Source organism: Carlito syrichta, unplaced genomic scaffold, assembly GCF_000164805.1.
Source record: "Carlito syrichta isolate Samal-C Ts95f unplaced genomic scaffold, Tarsius_syrichta-2.0.1 Scaffold308835, whole genome shotgun sequence".
NCBI classification, from domain to species: domain Eukaryota; kingdom Metazoa; phylum Chordata; class Mammalia; order Primates; family Tarsiidae; genus Carlito; species Carlito syrichta.
Window position 1 is genome coordinate 363,963 of NW_007252931.1, and position 16,051 is coordinate 380,013.

The 16,051-nt window shown below is 44.9% G+C and overlaps 1 protein-coding gene across 2 annotated transcripts in view; it reads right to left on the bottom strand.

Moving 5' to 3' along the window:
- Positions 1–14,933, bottom strand: part of GJA5 (gap junction protein alpha 5) — a 16,522-nt gene extending 1,589 nt beyond the window's left edge. Inside the window, exons 1-2 of one of the 2 annotated variants that reach the window (XM_008066011.1) lie at positions 14,766–14,785; positions 2,032–2,038 (exon numbers count right to left, since the gene is read on the bottom strand). The gene's annotated coding sequence lies outside the window, so the exon portion shown is untranslated. Of the gene's footprint in view, positions 1–2,031; positions 2,039–14,765 lie in introns of both variants that reach the window. The other variant, XM_008066010.1, reaches the window with a different exon arrangement.
- Between the last annotated feature and the right edge of the window lie 1,118 nt (positions 14,934–16,051).

Genomic DNA, 16,051 nt, shown 5'->3' on the forward strand with positions numbered 1-16,051 from the left:
GAAAGAAGAAAGAAAGAAAGAAAGAAAGAAAGAAAGAAAGAAAGAAGAAAACGAGCAACTTAGAAGTTAAGTGTACACAAAGGAAAACTTGCTCTTTTCCCAGCAAAAATAAAGTGAGAATTAAGGGTGATCATAGTAGCAAGACTCAACAGGGTTCACACATTTCAATGGACCTAGAAATCCACTGAGTTGTGTGTTACAATGTGGATTCTTTGCTCTCTCACCCTAGAGAGTCTTCTTCAGGAAGCCTGGAGTGGTCCCCAAGAATCAGGTTTACAAGTCGCCCAAGTGATTCTGGTGCAGACAGTCAGGGACCATGCCTGGAGAAACACTGGAGTAGTGGAAAGAATACAGGCATGGCGTCTACAGAGGTGACTCTGGGCATTTGCCTCACTGAGTCTGTTTTCTCATTTGTCAAATGGGGATGGAAGTAGCTACACCAGAAGATTTGGGGGGTAAATGAGTTGAGGTGCGGCATATACTGAAAATCATACCACATATGTTCCATGTGTTGGAATGGCTGTTGTGTGGAAAAGGAATGTCTTATGGCTCCAGAGGGCAGAACTAGGTGGAGGAATGAGGGTGGGAACAGCAAATGTGGCCCCCTTGGGAAGCACTCTGTGCCATCAGAACCATCTAGCACAGACCTGCTGTGTGGGGAGGTGGTGAACAAAAAGTGTGCTCTGTTCATACTGGCTAAAGGTATCACAGGTGGGCGCCCAGCTTTACTCAGCTAGCAAGCAGCAGGCAATGTTATTCTCCCAGACCTCGCTGCAACACAGTCATTCCAGCCATACCGCTCGGCTTGCTCTGCTGCTAAGTGTTCTGTATACAGAGGTTCCCACATGCAGACCTCTTCACACTTATGTCCAGAATAAATGTCCCCAAACATTATGTCCTCCTCCCTCATTTGGCTTTTGTCTGCTTCTTCAGCTGTGTTTCCTGCCTATCCCTGTGAATTCCCTTTGTCTAGCCATGCCAAATCCTCCTAAATGCCATTTTTCCAAGTCTCACATGGCCCTCGCCCCTAGCTGAATCCCATTGACCCTTCAAAACCTAACCCACAGCCAAGCGTCATGGCTCATGCCTATAATCCCAGCACTTTGGGAAGCCAAGACAGGAGGATCGCTTGAGCCTAGGAGCTCGAGACCAGTCTGGGCAACATAGCAAGATCTCATCTCTAAAACAAAATTAAAAAATTAACTGGGCATAGTGGTGCATGACTGTAGTCTCAGCTAACAGGAGGCTGAGGCAGAAGGATCACCTGAGCCCAGGAGGCTGAGGTTGTGGTGAGCTGGGATCTTACCACTGTACTCCAGTCTGGGTGACAGAGTGAGACCCCAGCTCAAACAGCAACAACAAACAAACCTTAATCCAGTGAGTAGCTTCCTCCAGCCCTCCCTACTCCTTCAAGCTGAGCCTCTTCAATCCCTGTGGTGGCAGCCCTGGGGAACACATCCTCTCCCAGCATTTGCTGCCTTGTTTTGTAATTCTCTGCCTGTCTATGGTCTCCCAGTAGGGATTGTTTGAAAATGGAAACTCTCTTTTCCTCTGTATCATCAGAGCCTGACCCAGAGTAGGTGTTTAGTAAATTTTAGTTGAGTGAAGGAAACAAGGTGACAGGCACTGGTGTTTCCTACTCAAGATGTCTAAAGCCGCCCAAAGAATCTCAGAAATTCTAACCCATGCCCTGAAGCCTCTGAATCAACTCTTGAGTTGAATTCAGATTTCTTATGTGGTGAACATAAATGTCTTATGGTTTAAGTAGGCAAGCAGAATCAACAGGATGGCAAAAATATAGGAGGAAACTGAAGATGAATATTTCTTTCCTAGAATCATAAAACCTCAGATTTGGATGGGATCTTACAGGTTGTCGAGTTCAAGTTTTGACTTTCACATCTTTGCTGCCAACATGTTCCTGGTTCCTACTGAAACATTCTTTATGCTTGTGGGAAAGGGCAAGGTGGGTGTGGTGCATTTCATAGTCCAAGCTTCCTTGGCTCCTGAGGTGACTGTTGCCTTGACAGAGACCAACCTTCTGGCTGTTTTCTCCCAGCCCCCAAGTCCCCAATGCTGAGAATATGCAGAGTCTCTAGGAATGAGTGGAAAGTGTCTTATCACTGCCCCCTCCATATCAAAGACCCATCCAAGTCTTGAGTCCTTTCCTGTTGTTTCTGATCAGATATTTGCCTCTTTTTCTTAGGTGGTGAAGGGCCCCTTCTTTCGGCCTCCAAATGTGGAAAATTGTAGAGTCTTTGCTCAAAAGGAAAATGACTGATTAGATAAGAGTTTGAATGGCCTGTCATCTCTTCTGGGCACGTGGGCAGGGTTCAGCAACTTCAGGGTCAGCCACACATGTGCAGTAACCGGACTATGGTGAGTGTCTGAGAGAAAATGGAGGGAAAGAAGGGGAGGATAAAAAGAAGAAGAATGATAAGGGAGAGTTGAGAATGAAGAAGAGACCACGTAATGGTGAAGAGAAGACAGATGTGGTAGGAGTTAGATAATGGGGGTCAAAGGGCAAATCACTGTTACTACTGTTGAGCTTGGATAAATGACTCAATCTGTGCTTCACTTTACTCATTATTTAGCTCAAGGCTCGGTGGCTCAGCCTGTAATCCCAGCACTTTGGGAGGCTGAAGTGAGTGGATTGCCTGAAACTGCCAGTTCGAGACCAGCCCAGGGTACTTGGTGAGATCTCATCTCTATAATAAATTAAAAAATTTGCCAGGCAGGGTAGAGTGTGCCTGTAGTTCTGGCTACCTGGAAGGCTGAGGTGGAAGGATTGCTGGAGCCCAGCAGGTCAATGCTGGGGTGGCTGTGAGCATTTCACTGCACTCCAGCCTGGGTGGTGGAGTGAGACTCCAACTCAAAAAAAAAAGGGTGTCCAGTCTTTTGGTTTCCCTGGGCCACATCAAGTAAAGAGGATACACACAAATTATATGATATAGTTAGTGTATATACATTATAAAAGTTTTATTTTTGTATATTTTTATTATAAAATTTAGATAAATTAGAACAATATAAAACGAGTGGGAAATTTGACCTTGTATTTGTAAAACTAATCTATCAATGTCTAGTTTGATGGACGTGGTCACAATTCTCAGTGATTTCTCAAGGTGCTCATCAGAAATATTTGTCTGAATATTTCTCTGTGTACTTCACAATTGAAAACAGCTGCTCACAAATGTATGCGCTTCCAAAAAGTGATGTCATGAATAAGGCGTGATTGCAAAGTGAGGTTATTTTTCTCTAGAAAGGTAGGTCTTATAAATGTCCAATCAAGAGACATGATCAGATTTTTTCCTTCAGTTGAACATCTGATTGCAACTCTATACATTTCATTTGAAAATTTTCAGGTAAAATATTAATGTTAACCAAAAATGATGTAGCAATTATAGCAAAATAGTGATTATTTTGCCAGCAATCTTAAAATCTGTTTTCAAATTCTTGTGTTAAGACAGAAAGCAAAGCTGCATATTTTTGGCAGTTCACAGGACTGCATTTAGCCAATGTAACAAAATGTGTTAAATTATTTTCCATAATTTGAGTTTGCTGTAATTTAAGTTTCATTCAAGTGCAGTATCGCTTTGGAACTTCTAAAATGGAACTATGCACAGGGACATGAAAAAAATAAACACTAAAAACACATGATGCTAAAATATTTTGTGGGGCCGCATTACTAGCTGACCTGGACCACAGGCAGCCCATGGACCATGGGTTGAACATGCCTGATTTAGCTCATAGAGTGCTATGAGTGATGTAAACAAAGTGCTTAGAACAGCACTAGCAAACAAGAACTGAGTAAAAGACAGCCGTAACTAGCAAAGAGTGTGGTGGGGAAGGATGAGAGTAGAAGAAGGAGAGAGAAAATAGAAAGTAGAGAGAAGTGCATCACAAAGGAGAAAGGAGAAATGAGGAGAAGGGTAGAAAGGGAGGAAACGAGAAGAAAATGGAAATAAAAAGGAAGCAAAAAGAAACAAACGTTACATTCTTTCAGAATTTGGGACAAAGTTTCCATACTCAATCCCTGAAGACTTTTCCCTTGATCTCCTTGCTCTGTCACTCATTCTTTGCAAGTCCCCAAGGAAGTATAAAAATAGTTCCAGACAAAGAATGTGACGCTTTGGTCTGCCCTGCCAAGAGGCTTGACTGCTGACTCCCTTGCTGTGGTCCAAGGATCTCACCTGGGAGAAGTAAAGCACAGGTACAAGAAAGAAACATCTTGGAAACCAGGAAAGACAGTATTATGAAGGACATCTCATTGGGAGGGCACAAAAGAAACTAGCTGAAGAGATATGAGGAGGAGGCAAGACTTCCTGGGCCCTGACAGAGGAAGCAAGGTGAAGAGTTTTTTACTTACGACTTCCTGCTGACACTCAGGCAAAGTCAGAGAAACTTAAAATTGCTGCCAGGTACCAAATGCCCAGTTTATAATGTGAAAGGTCCCTGGCTGAAGTCAGTTTGCCAGCTACATTGGCTCCCTTGGGGTTCCCCACAATCCCAGTCAAAGAAATTTCTAGATTAGATATTCAGGAAGTTTACCGGGTATAGCACATAAAATTCTTTGTAGATTATTATCCACTTCTTGGCAGGAAGTGTGTTAGGAGGGGTAAAGGAAGCTGCCTATGCCATGAATAAATTCTATCAAATACAATGGTAATTTACCTCACTGCTTTAGCAGTAATCTTCACTGGCTTCCTACCACTGATAAAGTCCAAACTCTTTAATCTGCTATTTGCCACCCTCCACAGCACAGCCTTCTCCTATCTTTTCCCCACTGTTGCCCTCACATATGTAATACTTAAGCTACCCAACTCCCCACATACACACTTCACAATTTCTCACCTAGTCATCTGGCTCCTTATGTCCCTCTGCCTAGAGTGTCCTTCTTCCCTTTCATTCATTCATTTAGTAAGTTTATTGAGTGGCTACAAGGTGCCAGCCATCGTGCTAGGAACGAGGATACAACAGGGAGGAGGGGAAAGAAACAAGGATTCCCTAACTTTACTGAGTTTAACTGCCTTTATTTTCCTTAATTAAGGAGAGGTATTAAACACATGATTTCAACAAAACATGATGTGTGTTAACATTAAGGAAGTACAAGGTGTTATGGGAATGTGGGACAGGAACCTGAGTCTGGTATACTGGGTCCAGGGAGGGTCCTGGATAATTGTGTTCTACAGACCTCTGCACTGATACAAGTTCTGAGATGCCAAGGCAAAAGAAGATGGCCTAGGGCAGAGAACATCCCAACTCTAAAGATTCTTCATTCTAAAACCTCCAGCATCCTCTTTCAATGTGTCATATCCTGGAATAAAGTAATTTTGGAGGGGGTCACTAGGGAACTTGTTTGATAATAGTAACATGCTGCTGGAGTAAGAGGGAGAGAGTCAGAGGAAGGATTTTATAGTGAGCATGAATCATTGTATGCCTCTACTTCATGTATTATATAGCTAGAAATAAAACTCAGGTATCCACATTGCCAATCCAGTGCTCCTTCTTATGGTGACACTGTGGTCCCTCTGCACAGCCAACATTTTCAGAGAAAACCATTTTAGAGCAACCCAGCTTAATCGTGAACTCATAGCCAGGACCTCTTCCTCTGACCCCATAGATCTAGGGTGAAATGAGAAGTCTTCTAAAATAGACCTCAACCCTTCTGGATTTTAAAAGAGTCTAAATTACCATCCAGCATGTAAGATACATTCTCACACTAGTTTATATGCTACCTTAGACTTGTTTTCCAAAACTATCTTGTCTATCAGCCAACCTAGAAGTACTTTTTTGAGTCCCTCATGTACGCCTACCACTGTTCTGAGTACTAAGAACAATACCTTAGACGTACCAGGTCTGACACATATTAGACACCAAATGATGTCTATTTAACTAATAAAATCAGGCATGATTCCTTCCCTCAAGAATTAAACAGTTTTTTTCCTCGAATGGGTATTACACTTCTCAAAATCAAAAACCCAGTCTTCTACCTTGTATTCTTATTGCATTAGGTTTTCTTATTTGATACACAAAACATGCTTTCTTAATGATTGAAGAAAATGTTTGGTCTAGCAGTAACATTGTGAAGTGGTCCTAAGGAGGCTCAAATATTCCTTCTTAGGTTTAGCAATAAAAATAAAAATTACAATAGATAGATGAAAATAAAACTTTACACTTTAAAATGTGCTTCTATATTCTCTTGTGGACTCCAAGAGGATAGGACCATATTTGTTCTGTTCAAGACTGAATACCTTCAGAATATTATAGACATTCAATTTTTATTATATCCTCATAACCACACTGTAGGGTGATTGTTATTGCCTTTGTTTTGCAGAGGAGGAAACATAGAGAAAATGACTTGTTCAAAGAAACAAAGATTAATGAGGCAGAGTCAGGGATTCATTCCAGAGTTTCCGATCAAATCTGGTCCATGTGAGAAAGTTTCTCTCCATCTCCCCTCCAAGGGTGGACTTCATCAATTCTTAGGTCTCTGCACTTGGAACTTCAAAAGCTCCTGCTGACACTGAGGCATTGAGTGAGATTTGAGACACGACTCTACTGTTTAGTAATAAGGCCTAGAGGTCACCTTTTCTGCAGTCAAGCAAATATTTATTACACTTTCTTGATATGACCCTATGTGTGTGGGGTGCTCAGAAAAAGTGTATGGAAAATTACAGTTTAGTTCAGTTTCATTAACATTTACTGAGTGTCTTCTTATGCTAGTACTGTGCTAAAAGTTAGAGCCCCAAAGATCATTAAGACTGTATATCGAAGGAACTCACTGTCTGGTGGAGGATACAAATACAACCAAATGTGTGAGTACTCGAATAGAAGAAATTGAACACTGACCCCAGCTGGGGGAAGGCAGGGGGAGGGTAGAAAGAACTTCCCAGAGGAGATAATTCTCATGTAGGAGGGAGGTGTATGTGATGTTTGTAGGGGTGCAGAGTGGGTGGAGGAGAGGTAGAACAGATATGGGAATTTCAGACAAAGGCAAAACTTCATAAACAAATTCACTAAGATGAAAACCAGCATGGTATTAGGCTACAGCAAGCAAAGCAAGGAAAAAGAGTCTGCAGAGTCGGCAGGAGCAGGTTATGGAGGACTTTGGAGGCCATGGCTAGGAGTTTGGAGTAGTCCTCAATCTCCATCATAGACCACGCTCAGTATGTGGTTTGCCCTGCAGGTAGACCCTAATCTAACAGTCCCTAAATGGAGTAGGAATGCAAAGGACTGCACAATCGGTAATATCCATGCTTGTGGCAATCCTTTAGTAATGCCTGCAGCAAAAACTAGGTAGGCTTCAGTTGACAGTACCTCCCAGCACACTTGCTGTAATTGCACCCTCGTCTCTCCTGCCTAAAAAGGTGTATTGCGAGTGAGCGAGAAACTACCATGGCAATGCCCTGAAAATTATCTTTCTCCTGTTGATTCTACTTCTGTCTCCTGGAGCCATACATAATAACCCTTATAATAGACTATTTAACAACAATTTCTGTGTCCCTCCCCCTCCCCGAGACACCAGCTAGACTGTGGATTGAATTGTAAAGCCTTTGGGGTCTCACACACACACACACCCGGAACTATTTGCTCTGCTAACCATGTATTGTCTCTCCAACTTAACCTTGAGCTCCTTGAAAACAAGCCACATATATGTTCATCATTGTATCCTTCTGAAATTCCTCCCACCCAAACTCCTTTAGGGCTTAATACTGTGCTTGCACCCAGCAGTATGTATTTTATAAAAACAACAAGGGATGAATGATAGCATTCATTTCTCTCAAAATGCCAAAGTGATCAAGGCCAGTCTTTCCCAGCTGCTGAAGAAAGGCGCGAGAATGCACACAGAGGACAAGCAATGCTTAGGGACCATGCTGCATGTCAGGAGGGGGGCCTCCCTGGGAAGCTGGTGTAGGGGCACCTGCCCAATGACTATGGTGACCAGAGCACCAGGGAGGAGGAAGTCACTGTTGCTTCTGCTCTAAGAGAGTCCTTCACTTGGTTGAGCAGGACTGGATGGGTCCAGAGCGGAGACTCTCTCAGTATGGGCTATTCCTTCACTGCCTTCCCCCTTCAGATTACTAGGGAACTTAGCCAAGCCTGTCAAAATTAGATTATAAGACCACTCCACAGAGTCTGAGTCTAATTCTGGACAATGACACATGCTCTGGACAGTATCTAACAGATCTCTGGTTCTCAATAAAGGTTGTTATTCATAGTAATAATAACAATCCCCTGGGCACGTGCTATAATTCCACTCACCATACAGTGGAATGTAGCCCAGAGCAGGGTTGACTTGCTTCCCAATTAAAAGAATTCTGTTATAAAAGGACCCAAAGGGCCTCACTTAAAGGATGCCTGAGACATAGCATCATGTCAGTTCGGTTTAGTTCAGAAAGTGTTTTTTGAGCCCCTATTCTATGCTAGACATCAAGGTGGCTTTATAAAGCAAAGTGTCAGTCATGACCTTCATGTCACAACTGTCTTATGCCTTATTCATTCGTGTACATTTTTACAACTTCCCCCCACCCTAACACTTTCTTCCTAAAATGGCTAGCTGGGGAGAATTACATGAGAAAGTAGTCCCAATCCTCATCTACCTCAGTCACCTTTATTGTCCTCTGAGATTCACGAATACATCTTCTAGTTTACCTAGAGTTACACACAAAAAAGAATGTGAATGTAGGTGGTAATAACAATAATAAGGTAACACCAAGACCTTTCTATATGCCAGACTTTCTGTAAGTTTCTTTATATACATTTTAAAGTCTGATTTTCACATTAACCTGTGGAGGTAGGAACTATTCCCTTTTAAAAGGGCTCAGAGAGAGAAACGTTAGCAAGTCCACACTGCTAGTAAGAGTAGAGGTGGACTCTAACCCAGCCACTGGCTTGTCTGACAGTGATGTCCCTGCCCTAACAACTAGGCTACACTCTTTCTAAATCACCAAAGTTCCTTTCTTTGGAAAATCCTTATCAATCCAGGGCTGGTCACTTTTATATAAGGTAATTGAAGCAAGAATATTTGTGAGATAATTGTTAGACTAGGGAGTTGATTGTGAGTGGTTAAAAATAATTCTTAACATTTAAGATTTTTTTTTTCTTGATTTAGGTTTGGGGTGGCTATTTCAGCTGCAGGAGAAATGACCAGGCTCATGATGTAACTGTGGCTACTGAGTTAAGCAGTGTGAGCCACTTCCTCAGAATTAGAAGTCCACTGGAAGCCTGCGTCCCTGAACCTTGGTTACTGCCTAGGGAAGAGGAAGAAAGAGAAGAGAGAGGAGAAAGAGACAGATATGTGAGTTAAAGTACAGTACTCACTTTAGTCTTTGTCTTACTTCAGCCAATGGCAGATAATTAACTTCTCTGTAAATTTAATTATTTTATTCTGGCAAGAACAGATTGGTCTGCTCAGAGACATGCTGCTGGCAGGCAGTTGTTTCAAAGCCAAGGAGGTAGAAGAAAGCAGGCAAAGTGGAGAAAGATTTATGCCAGGATAATTTTCTTCTTAAAATGTTGGAGGAGGAAATATTTATAAGGAGCGGGTGGGAGGGGGTGGTGACTGGACATGTAATTTCAACAAAATATTGGGAGGTCCTTATTAATTACCCCAAAGGGTTGATTAGTACCCATGCAATTAATTATTAATGAAAAGTCAATTATGATAATGCTCACATTTCTTTATTGTTCCCACCATCTTGTCATAGATTCATAGTGCAGTAGAGCTGAAAGGAACCTAGAGGTCAATCAAACCCCTTATTTTTCTGCAAGGTGACTAGGGTCCAGGGAAGTTAAGTAATAATAATAACAGATAAGCTGGGCTCGGTGGCTCAGCCTGTAATCCTGTGCCTTGGGAGGCTGAGGTGAATGGATTGCCTGAGCCTGCAGGTTCGAGACCCGCCTGGGCAAATTCGTGAGACCTCATCTCTACAATAAATCAAAAAACTAACCGGGTGTGGTAGCGCTCGCCTGTAGTTCCAGCTACTCGGAAAGGCTGAGGCGGAAGGATCGCCGGAGCCCAGCAGGTCGAGGCTGCGGTGGCCGGGAGCGGCCACTGCACTCCAGTCTGGGCGACAGAGTAAGATTCCAACTAAAAAAATAAAATAAAATAAAATAACAGATAGCACTTAGTCGAGTATTTCCCATGTTCAAAGCCCTTCATAACTATACTTTCTAACCCTTCCATTGATCCTGCTAGGAAAGTAGTATTGCATTATTTCATAGATGAGATCACTGAGGCTCAGAGACTAAGTAACTTGTACAAAGTCTCACAACTGGCAAATGCTGCATAAGGGATCTGAACCTGGACGACTGGCTCTAAAGCCCACATTCTCTATGTGTCGCTGCAAAAGAAAAGAAAATCAAAGAGGCCCTAGGAACAATAGATGATGACAAGCCCGTGTCTAGAACTCTAGTACCTTAACTCCGTGAGCGTGAGCGGGGCTTTTCCCACTTTACCTTGTCCCATAAATGGCCCAGGGCCTTTTCTTTTAGCTTCTGGCTTATTGGCTGGTCACCCCCTGCACAGGCTGTTTCTAGAATTAATTAACACAGTGGTCAGGATTCCCAGACTTTTCAGCCTCTGCCACCATTGGGCCAGAATTCACTTATAGAAAGTTATTTCCTTTTTTAGCCAGTAAGTGCTCTTGGCTGCAGCAGTGTCTACTGCCTGGCTGAACAGCAGGCTCTGGTGTTCCATTGATGTAGAATCATAGCAGGAACAACAGAAACAGCAGGTGGTGGGACTCCTGGTCTCTCAGGAATAGCGGGGGGGGGGGGGGGGGGGCGGAACCCTGCTGCTTGTGAGATGTTAAGCAAATCACTTAACCTCTCAGTTTCCAACTGATCTGACCAATGGTACTGTTTACTAATAGCGATTAAAGAATGTGTGGTTAAGCATCTAGAACGGTATCTGCTACATAGTAGGCATTCAATAATATCAGTTCTTTGTTTTCTTTTCTGACATTTCCAGAAAAAACTCCCCTCAGACATGATCCAACTAGACATCTGGATATAGAATCTGATAGTGTCACAGGCTGGTAAGACACAGCAAAGACCCCCATGTGGCACCGGTGTAGGAGGGTGACTATCAGAGACGGGAAAAACATAGGCAATGGAAAGGGTATTAATTTATCTGTAAATTAGTTATTTCAAAAGGATCCCTGGGGCAGGGCTGAAGAGGCGGGGGGGTGCAGGGCCCACTCCATCATTCCCCTCTCATTCCTGTGACGGGTCTAGCCTGCCTCCTAATGTATCTTCAGCCCAAGTTTTTGGGCCTGGATCTGGACTCCATCATAAAAACGTGTGCTTCATGGGATTCCTCCCTTCTGAGGAACTGCAGCACTTTTGAATCTAATCACCAAGCTGAAGGCAGAGCCACAAGGAGGGGTTTGAAGCAGCCTCAGCTCTACTTGGAAGAGAAGGAGGAGGCTGTCTAGTTTGTGAATTGAGGGGAAGGGACATCTTGTCTCCTAGCTACTTCTGTCTTCTCCCAAAGTTCTAAATCTTGGAGTTCCCTGGTTGGAGTAAAATTCCAGAAGTCCCCTGTGAAAATGCAGTGCTAGCATTTCATGAAGAGAGGCTCTTCCTAGTTCCAACTGTTTCCTTATGACCCTAGACAAGACATTACACCCCCCTCCCCGTGTGGTTTCCCTAGTGTAGTGGTTACCACGTTCGCCTCACATCCCCCTCCCTGAGCCTCAGTTTGCTCAAGTGTAAAACAAAAGGGGTGAGCTAGATTGTGGCATAGGCCCTTCTAGGTCTAAGTTAGAATATCTGGGGGGTTTGCAACTTGACCAGTTATAACAGTATGGCAAGTTAGTGGCAAAGCCAAGAGGTAAGTCCGGAGTTTCCAACTTCCAGCTTAAAAGTCAGCAAAAGAAGTCCTAGAAAGAAACCTGTGGTCGTAAAAATCAAGCCGTATCTTCTCAGACTTATTTGTCATGGTGAGTCTTCCTTGCAGAAAGGTCTTTGCATCAAATAAGATGCATTTCAGACAGACTTGGCATGAGGACCAGGTGACCTGGGTTCTACCTTACTATTCTGTTGTTCACTGAGCACCTACTATGTGATAGCTAGTTAAAATACTTTATTTAATTCTCAGAAAACCTTACAAAGAAGATATGTATTAGCCTCTCTGGCGAATGAAGAAACTGAGGATCAGAGACGTTAAATAATTTGCCCAGGATTATGCAGCTAAAATTCTAAACAAATGTGACTCCAAATGCCCAGGCTCCTCCTCCCCCACCCTAACTCTAAGGTCCCTCTGTGCTACTTGCTCACCTCTGATTCTGAGCCCTCTCAACTCCCTTTCCTTATGAAAGTGAGTGGATTTTAGAATGATGAGCTTTATTTGCCCATTATTTGCTGTTAACATGTCAGAGACAATTGAATCTCAAAGTGCCATCAAGCTGTCATTCACCAAAGCCAGGAGCTTCCAACAATAGAAAGGAAGTCAACTTTTCCTAGAGATCTGGCGCTTTCCAGGAAAATGGGCATCCCTCCCCTTCATCCAACTCAACCCTTGAGTCCAGGGTGGGGCCTCTGGGAGTTAGTTCACACAGTGAGCACTGGAATCCCCAGTGAGTCCCTCCCTGGGGCAGAAGGTGGAACCCAGTTCCTGTCCTAATTGATCCACGCAGACAGGCCCCCTGTCCTGTTTTAATTGACTGAGCCCAGACGTGGAGTCAGCCAGTACCCAAGAGGCTGTGGCACTGTGGCACTGCTTGTGCCCTCCACCAGCCAGTAGAGACGATGAGGAGCAGATGGGCAGGTGGGTGTCATTGCTGAAAAGTAGAACTGTAGAGCTGCTCAAGTGGAAGAATCAGGGAGGTTCAGGGAGAGACACAGGCTGGGAAGATAGCCAAGGATGGAGGTTAGAAGAGCCCTAGGTGTGAGTGAGCAGGGTAGGGTGTACTCCTAACTGAGTCAGCCCTGACCCGCTGTGTCATCTCCAAGTCACTTCCCTTTTCTAAGCCTCGTTCTCCTTATTTGTCAAAGGTAGAGGCTGGTCATATAAGAGATCTCTTCTAGTTCTAATGTCCTGGGACCTTAGGCCAGTACTAGGAGAGGGGATAGGAGTGAAGCAGTCAAGAGATAAGAACAATAACGAGTGTCAGGAGTCCAATAAGAGCACCTCTGTGATTCCAAGGCAGAAACAAGAGCCCGATTTTGTGACTCCCTGGCTCTAGGAACATCATGTGTGTAGGTGAGGGGATGCGCAGAGGGTGTCAGGTTAGAAGCCAGAGAATCCCCTCCTGCTCTGTACACTTTGGTCACTGAGACTCCTCACTGGCAGCTGCTGATTGAGGAAGAGGTTCTGAAGGACAGCCAGGAGAGCAGATTCCAAAGAGCTCTGCCACCCTGGGGAACCTGACAAGAAGGTGGAAAGTTCAGAGCTGTCCCTGGAGAGCATGAATCAGGGGCTGGGCTGGGCTGTGACTCTGGGGGCAGTGGGTGGAGGAGATGGAGACCACTTGGCCTGCTGATGCAACAGTCAGGCTGGGAGGTCTCCAAATACCAGCTGGAGTCCCAGCCATGAGTCATGGCACCAGGCAAACAGAAGTGCAGCACCTCCACACATGCCCCTTGGTCTCTTCTCTGTCCAGTTGCTGGGTTTAAGGTCTCCTGACTCCCTGTCCAGTGCTCTCTTCACTGCCTTGCCTTCTCTCCAGCTCACTGGATTTCATGATTCCAGAGCTTTGTTCAGAAAACAGCCATCCCAGTGATGCGCTGAGGAGTGAGTACCCAAAATCCCTCTATAATGATGAGACACTGCGAAGGGGGTCAGAGAAAAACTGAACAAAGAAACAATAAGGATGGGAAATCCTGTGCTGGATGTCTCTTTCAGGGGTTTTGAGTTACACTGGAGCTTATGGAGTCATAGTCTTGTACAGCATTACTGCTGAATGGAACCAGAGAGACCTTTCTACTTTGAGCCCCTGCTTTTATAGATGAGGCCCAGCAGGGGAAAGTGTCCAGTCCAAGGCCTCCCAGCCCCTGGGTTAGGGCTCTTTTGCCACATGCTCAGAGGAAACGTCAAGGAAGGAACTGACAGAACCTTCTGCCCTGTGGTCCCCTGTCATGCACCACGCTGGGGTGGGAAGGAGACCTTGAGTGGGAGCTTTCTGGGCTTCCTCTCTCGTCTCAGTAGCCTCTTTCCTTTGGCTGCAAGTGGCAGCCTGGATTTCTTTCTTGCGGCCACTGTGCAGTGGGGACATTATACTCTGCAGGAAACTAAGCAGGGAATATTTTTAAACCATCCGACATGCCTTAGGAGAAAAAAAAAATCAAAACACCCCCCTAGATGCTGTGAGAAGCATTTCAAAAAAGATTCCATGCCTAGAGGAAGCATCGTAAAACAGAGTTGGTTTTATTTTTAAAAGACCAATTCCCGTTAACAAAAGTTATTGAAAATGGACTGGTGACCCACTTCTAATCTAAGCTGCGCCCCCCCCCCCCCCCCCCCCCCCCCCCCCAGCACTGCGACTCCACAGGAGGGGAACTGGAACCCCGAGGGCCACTGGCTCACATTCTGCAGCTCCCTATGAATCAAGGAAGCAATTAACCTCCTGCTCCACTAACCTTCCTTCTCAGTTTATCCACACCTTACCATCACGGGACATAGTGAGAGGGGTAGAAAAGAAATCACAGGTAGAAGGAAGGAGCTCTGTTTTTATCCAGCCCAGATTTCAAGTGCCTCTTCAAGTGCAGTGGCTGCCTCCTATCAACCTGTAGTTTCAGCTCTGAAAATTCAAGTCTATCCTTACCTCCTTCTTCTCCTCCTCCCTGGAAGTTCTGATGGCTCCTTGGTGCTCTGGCTGCCTCTTCAACTGTCCACTGCTCTTTGCTCTTGAGCCTGTCAGTTGTTCCTCTTCAACCCTCTTTTTAATCGTATCTGCCGCCCTCTCTCCTCCCACTTCTTCCTACTCTTTCTCTCTCCACCCCTTTCCCCCTCTGGATCTCTCCCTCCCCCCTCTCTCTCTTTCGCTCTTAGAATCTTTGCTCTTTTAAAAAGTCTTCCTCAGCCGGGCTCGGTGGCTCAGCCTGTAATCCCGCGCCTTTGGGAGGCTGAGGTGAGTGGATTGCCTGAGCCCGCGGGTTCGAGACTCGCCTAGGCAGCGAGACCTCATCTCTACAATAAATCAAAAAATCAGCCAGGCGTGGTAGCGTGCGCCTGTAGTTCCAGCCACTTGGAAAGCTGAGGCGGAAGGATCACCAGAGCCCGGCAGGTCGAGGCTGCGGTGGCCAGGAGCAGCCACTGCACTCCAGTCTGGGTGACAGAGTGAGACTCCAACTCAAAAAAAAAGTCTTCCTCCCTTTACCCCCTGGCAGCCTCTTCTCACCAGTGCTCTACCCAGAAGGAGGCAGAGCAAAGCCCCCTCCTCCCTGCCACCCTCCCGCTGTCCTCATCACAACAGTCCTTGATGTTTGTCCTCACCCTTCAGCTGACTGGTGCTGCCTCCCTAGTTCTTTTCCTGCCCACCCCTCTGCTGTGCCTCCTCGGACTCCTCAAGCCATGGCTTTCCTGGGGCATCTGCAGGGAAACTGGCACTGCCCAAGACATCCCTCTCCCCACCCTTTTCCTGTCATCAGAAAAAAGAGTGTTCACTCACACAACAAGCCTTTGGGGGACCTCTGTTATGCCCACATCAGTGGGCTGATCATTAGCAGGACAGGAAAACATGGTCTCACAAATCACAACCATTCGGCACCCAGAATCAGCACCATAACTTGAAAGAAAAGAAAAGCTGTTCTCAGGGCTCTGAACATCAGGGGTGTGCCTCACTGTCCAGGATCATACTCTCTCCCCCTTCTCCTTCAAAGAGAAGAGAACACCTTCTATGCGTCAAGCACTGGGCAGAGGCTTCATATATATATTACCTATTTTTATGTTACTTAATAATTTTCATTTCCAGTTCTACCAAGTAGATATTTTCTGGGCATTTCACATTCGAGGAAAATGAGGATCAGAGAAAACAATATGATTATGGTGACCCAGTTAGTAAGTGGTAGTCAGGATCTGAAGTTTCCGCCAATACCAAAGTTCTTCTCT